Genomic DNA, 6,952 nt, shown 5'->3' on the forward strand with positions numbered 1-6,952 from the left:
GTACAGGAGGAGTTTGTCTCTCGGCTGTTGGAGTTTGAAGAGAGCAGACGTGTTTTTCTGTAACGCTGCAAAGACAGAAATAAAGACATGTAAATATGTTTCTGTCTATCTCTTTCCCCTGCCGGGGGGGGGGCAGGAAAGAGTGGTGTGTCCTTCTCACGTTGGGGAGGATCGTCGATCGCGACCTTGCCTGGATCCTGCCGGGAAATGCGGACAGGGAGGTCAACCGGAGATTCAAGCCAGGTGCCTGGAGAGTGGCCAGTTTCCTCTGATAACAGCTTGAATCCCGACATCTGGTAGCGTTGGGCCGATGGTTTTGATCCATTTAAGCTGGAAGAGAGGTTGATGGATCGTACTTCATCCTCTGCACCAAGAGGGAAAAACAGCAACGTGCAGCTGGGAGCTACACAGACGGCTGGGCACCGACGAAGGTGTTTACTGAGCAACGGAACCCCTAAGGTATGCTGATTTTATGGCTGTGAAAGTGAACGCGAATTGAAGCATTCTTCGGTTCACTGAGTGTCTGCGTTTGGATGAAACCAGCACTGTGAGAGGCCACATACTTCACTTATCTTGCTATGCCTGGAATGTGCAGTTGCTAAGCAACGATACGTCAGTGCAGTGGAAAGATACTGGCAACACAACGGCAAAGGGGCTGGCACAGAGGGAGCCTGGGAAACAGCGAATGTTTTGTCTACAAAAGCTGCTTTTGGAAAGACTTTCAAACAGCTTGCGTTGAACTGCCAGGTGTGAGGCAGAAACAGAAAATTGACTCTTGGATTTTACAGGCTCGGGAGTGAGAGCTGAGGCTTGGATTCAAAATGGATGCCAAGAAGGGGGAGGCTTACCTTACCCACCTCCACTGACTAATGACAATTATTCCTCATGGTCCGTAAAGATGAAAGCCCTGCTTCAGAATCAGAGGATTTTTGGGGTGATTGAGAACCCCATCCCTGCAGCACCAACGGCAGGTTGGAATTCACAGAATGTGCAAGCCAGGACGGCCATAATTCTGTGTGTCTCAGATGACCAGCTCGTGCATATTCAGAGTTTAGATAACGCGCGAGAGATTTGGCAGACGCTGTGTAGAATACATCAAAGAGATGCTGGTTCTTCAGCGTTGCTGCATTTTGAAAAGCTGACCAATCTGAGGCTTGCGCCTGATGGAGATGTACAAGCGCATTTGACAGAGATGAAATTCTTATGCCAGCAGATGGCGGAATGCAATTTCCCTCTACAGGAAGAGATATTCTGCTTCATGATTATAAACAGCCTTAATCGGACTTATAAAACAGTTACAAATCAACTTGGTTCTCTACCTGCCGCGGATCTCACGGCGGAAAGAGTCTGCGCCGTCGTTCTCAATGAGAGAGATTGACTTACTGCAATAGATGTCAAGGACAGGGGGAGAGAAGCTCGGAGTACTGACACCCCCACTGCTATTGCTAGTGAAGAACAGGCTGTTGCTTTGAACGTTGTGCGTTGTTTCAATTGTGGACAGACTGGGCATCTTCAGAGGAACTGTAAGAAGCCACGTCAACAGAAAGGAGCTAAGGGCAGCTCTGCAAAGCCTGAAGCGTCAGGCAAAAGTCGTACCAAGTCCCAGGTGAAACCTGCAAAAGCTTTGATGTCGAAAGGAGCCACACCAAAAGTGGAGAACGCGTTCATCTTGGACACGGGTTGCACTCAACACATGACGTCGAACAGAAAACTGTTTTCAACGTTTAAGAAGCAAAGCTTCGCTGTGAAACAGGCCAACGGTCAGGAGCTGGAAGCGACCGGGTTTGGAACTGTGTATCTTGAGAGTCTGAACTTGACTATTAACAATGTGTATTTGGTTCCTGATTTAAAGTTCAATCTGCTGAGTGTTTCGCAGATCACAAAGAAAGGACTGACTTTGTCCTATGATAGAGAAAGCTGCAAGATCTTCAAAGATGGAGAACTGTATCTTTCTGCCAGAGAGAAAGATGGACTATATTTGTTGACTTTTGATCAAAGTGATTACATGAAGTGTAATTCATCTGATTCTAACATAATTTCTCTCGCAGGTGTGTCAAAGAACGACAAGAAGGCGACCAAGGTCGACAGGGCATTTCAGCGAGTGTATGCTGATGTGATTGGTCCTCTAGCACCATCTAGAGGCAATGCAAGATATAGTGTGTGTGGATTGTTTCTCTCATTATGTCTGGGTATATGTGTTGGAGAAACCACAAGAAGCCTTAGAAAGGTTTAAAGAGTTTTGTGACAAAGTTAAGAATGTTCATGATGCTAACATTGATTGTCTTTTCACAGATGAAAAGCCAGTTTTTCTTTTACAGGATTTTCAGGATTTCCTGGGTAAGAAAGGGATAAGGCACAAGACTGCTGTTTCTGCAGAAGCATGGAACAGAGGTGTCTGTGTGCAGGTGAACAAAGAATTGCAAAATGGCATGAAGGCGCAATTGCTGAGTTCACATTTGCCACATGAGTTTTGGGCGGAGTCGTTAATGTGTTATTGTCACACGTGGTTGAGAAAGGTTTCAAAAGATTTGGGAAGTTCTCCTTTTGAGAAGCTGTTCCATAGAAAACCTTCTGTTGCCCGTTTTAAGGTTTTTGGGTCTCATGTGAGGACTGAAGCTCCAGGTGGAGTAAAGAATGCCAGAGGCATTTTTGTGGGTTATGAAAAGGGTCTCTACAGAGTAATTTTGTCTGAATCTGGTCAGGTGATTCTCACGAAGTTTCTAGAGAGTGCTGCTGAGCAGGAGAGAGTAGTTGTTCACACATTTCCCACAGAGGACAATTCAGATGATGATGATGATGATGATGATTTTACTGATTACAGTGGTACTCAGAGTGACAGTGATGGCTCACAGAGCTCAGGTGACACAGTCATTGAGAGGAAGTCTCACACAATGGATAGACCTTCACAGATGAAGGATGAACCACTGTTTACTATTGGTACTGGTTCTGAAAAGAGTCCTGAGACTGAGCCAGTGAGCAGAGAGGATCAGCACCTCATACATAGGTCTGAGAGAGTTACAAAGGGTGTACCACCCAAGAGGTATTCAAAAGAGTTTGCTAACTTAGCTGTAGCATGTGTTACTATTGTTAACAACTCAAGACAGGTTGAAGCTGTGCCTAAGTCAGAGACAAAGACACAACAGGGAGTTGCTAAGCGTAACACTACATTCCCTAGCCAAGGAAATGCAGATGCACTCATTCCTTGGAAGTCAGACAACCAGAGAGGTACACTGGGGAAACCAGTGGCGGGTAGTTCCAAGGGTGGAACTGAAACAACAGGGGAGTGTTATATGTATAACAACTGTTTGTTTTCTTCTCTGGATCACACTTTGCTCACAACGCACATTGATTCATATGGGGGAGTATGTTACGATATAGAAGCAATGTGGCCGCGAGCTGCTAGCTGGAAAGCAAAACAAGAGTGGTGTGTCCTTCTCACGTTGGGGAGGATCGCCGATCGTGACCTTGCCTGGATCCTGCCGGGAAATGCAGACAGGGAGGTCAACCGGAGATTCAAGCCGGGTGCCTGGAGAGTGGCCAGTTTCCTCTGATAACAGCTTGAATCCCGACAAAAAGTGCCCCTACGGGGAAATTCTGTAAGCAAAGGTAGCAGGCTTTGAAAAGCTTATGCAGATACACAAGGACACATTGCTGAAAGAAACAAAGGGATTTGGAGTGACCATGAGTGAACAGGTAGTACCAGAATGTACAGAATTGTACCTAGAAAAAGGTTACAATTGGATTACCTTTTTGTAAACAAAAACAACAACAACCCCCAAAATAAAACTCAGAAGCAGCAGGACTCCTTGGGAACTCTTAAAAAAACAAAACACAAAACTGCATATCCCTACCTAGTCACCAAATGTGAGGGGAAACGTAAACAAGCATCTTACACTGCTTTAAATGATAACCAGATTCTACAATTTTTTACCACACCAGAAGTAAAAGCACGGGGCATTAATAAAAAAAAATCATGCAATTCATTTGTAGGCAAGGGAAAGCTTTCTGAAATGTACAAAATCTTACTAAGACACACAATCTGTTGAAATGACAAAGCAGCGGACGAGATTTGGGGACAGTGGTGTGCCGCCTGAGGAAATGTTCCTTTCCATTCACCTTAAGCAAAGATGTGGTGACCTTGTGCATCCATAAATAACTTTCAGAAATGTATTTCATTACTTCCCAAACCTTATCAATGGGCTACCAAATGGCATTTCTTTCTATTTTTGATGAAACTGGGGAAGCAGCTTTAGAAGAAGGGGTAACTGACATTCACTGGCCTGGAAAACACCTGATGCCAATATGATGGCATAGCAGTGTCCGCAAATTGTAGGTGGTGCATTGATGGAGAAACTAAGGCAACAAATGGGGACATGACGCCACCTGTGTTCTAAAGATACATTTCACACTATGTGGGTTTTCTTTATTAAACATGTAAAGATTATGATAGGCTTCTTCAAATGCCCATAGCCTCTTACAAGCAGAGGTTTTAGATTAATTTTCTGTAAACATCTGTAATAAATAGTTGGCACTGAAAATACGACCAAACAATGCAATGCTGGACTCATCCCTCCCGTCAACGTGCCTGGAAAGCACGGGTCCAAGTAGTTTCCGCCTTACTCTGCTCCTTTCTCTGTGAAAGCCTGCTCTTTAGCTTTCACATCGGAGCAAACATCAATCCACCCCCTCCCAAATAAACATTTTTTATGGTCCCCCCTACTCTGTGTGTGCTTTCTTTGGCTCCTGTCTCAATGTGCAGAAATTGAGCACATGAATTTTTCAGCATCGTGAGTTTTCCCCAAAACAGTGCCGAGATAAGGTGTGTTTGTGTGGCTCCACACTTGCAGTTATTGGGGCTTTGGCTAAGAGGAGTGCATGCACTTTCAGCAAGACATAGCTAGCTAGCTAGCTAGCTAGCTAGACAGTTTACATCACTTTGCTACAGTTTAAATTTCTGCATGCCATCTGCTCTTATGGAACAAGTCATCCCCATGCTCCCTCTAGCCCAGTGTTCTCTAGGGTGGCCCACAGAAGCTCTCAAGGGTTTCAGACAAAACATTTGTTCACTTCAGCATATAGAAATGTATGATCTAGAAGGTCACAGGTTCCCCCGTCTTTGGGGTAGAGGTTTGACGTCTGAGACTAGTTCTGCAGTACTCATAAACATTTCACTCTTTAGAGATGAGTAGTCGGCACCATCCGAGTATAGGAGGAGGGGGGTGGGGGTGGAATACAGGGCTGAGAAATAGAAGAATGCGTTCAATCTCCTACACGAAGCCAGAGCCAATTATGAAGATTGACCAGTTGCTTATAGATCAAATGCATGGATCATGCAGCTGCAAAGAGGTCTACCCAGCCGCTCCCACAGGCAACATGGAATTCTTCTGTGCAATTTACTGTGCTGTTGTTGTTAAAGATGTAAGACAAGCCTATATTGCACTTCATTAAAAATGCCAGGTCACTTCACAACAATATACTGATGGACTCAGTAGAATCAGCAATCAATACTGGGGCACGGGCCTTGGCTGGCACCCTGAAATGCACAGCCCTTGCGCCAGTCCTGAGGAGGCTCAAGGCCAGGGGTCAGCAACCTTTTTCAGCCGTGGGCTGCTCCACCATCCCTCAGAGCATGTGGGGGGCCAGACTATATTTTTTGGGGGTGGGGGGAAATGAACGAATTCCTATGCCCCACCAAGAACCCAGAGATGCATTTTAAATGAAAGGACACATTCTACTCATAGAAAAACACATTGATTCCCGGACTCTCCGTGGGCCGGATTGAGAAGACGATTGGGCCGCATCCGGCCCCCGGGCCTTCGGTTGCCTACCCCTGCTCAAGGCAATAACTTTCTGCACTTCACGTTAATGCAGAAGACGACCCAGTTGTGCTCAGATGCTCAAAATTCCCTTTTCACCTTTGAAACGGGAAGTCCGATGCCTGGTCCTGCAACTCCCTGCACTTCACGTTAATGCAGAAGACGGCTCAGTTGTGCTCAGATGCTCAAAATTCCCTTTTCAGACTTTGGGTCGCGGACAGGTGAGGAAGCGCAGAAAACCCGTTAGGGTTTTCTGAGCAACACGGAGGCTTGGGGGAGTCGCAAAGGCACCGCACCCCCCAAAAATCTCAAGGGGGAGACCCTTGGGGGATAGGCTGCCCAGCAGCGTGGGAGCGGTTTTGCCGTTTCTTTGGGGGGTTTTTTTACGGAAGAAACTTGAGGACGACGGGACCGTGAGCGCAAATGGGAGAGCACCGACTCCGTGTTGTGATGCCTCTAGCTTCTGCTGAGAAAGGCGACAAACATCCACAAATATAAAAATGGATTCCCCTGTGTGTCATGATTTAACATACTTAAAAAAATTGGAGATTAAGCGAGGGGAATCCTGGATGTTTTAAGATTTCGGCAGGGAATCTATCCGGTTGAGGACAGAAAATGGCGCAGGTTACAGAGTCGCAGGAATAAGAAAGGAAGTAGCTGCCTGCCTGACTGAGTACAGAACGAAAGTCCATGGCAACTTTGTCAAGGCAAATTTACTGCCAAATACAAAGTAACAAAGAAGACGCCTGTTTGAGATTGGACTCTACTCCCCCCGCTTACTTTGTTTTTCTTTTTCTTTTGGGACATAGTTTCTAATAACTAACCAAACTTAGCGGTTGGGGAGAACAAAGAGAGACAGTAAGAATTCACTGCGAGTGGCACTGAAGGGACGAAATATAAAAAGACAGAAGGGAAAAGACAGAAAGAATTCCATAACGGGCGCTCTGGAAATTTGAACACAGTGAGCTAAAGTATAGTGGGGAGTGCAAAGTTCTCCAAGGAGACCTATAACCCCCACGTATTTCTTTTTTTTTGTATTTTTCCTTCCTCCCCTTTCGCCTTTCTGTTCGGGACTAGTTTCTTTTTCCATGGCTTAATAACTATAGCGATTAATCCCTCTACTCTCTTTGGTGCAT

The sequence above is a fragment of the Podarcis bocagei genome (assembly GCF_964188305.1).
Source record: "Podarcis bocagei genome assembly, chromosome: W".
NCBI lineage: Eukaryota > Metazoa > Chordata > Lepidosauria > Squamata > Lacertidae > Podarcis > Podarcis bocagei.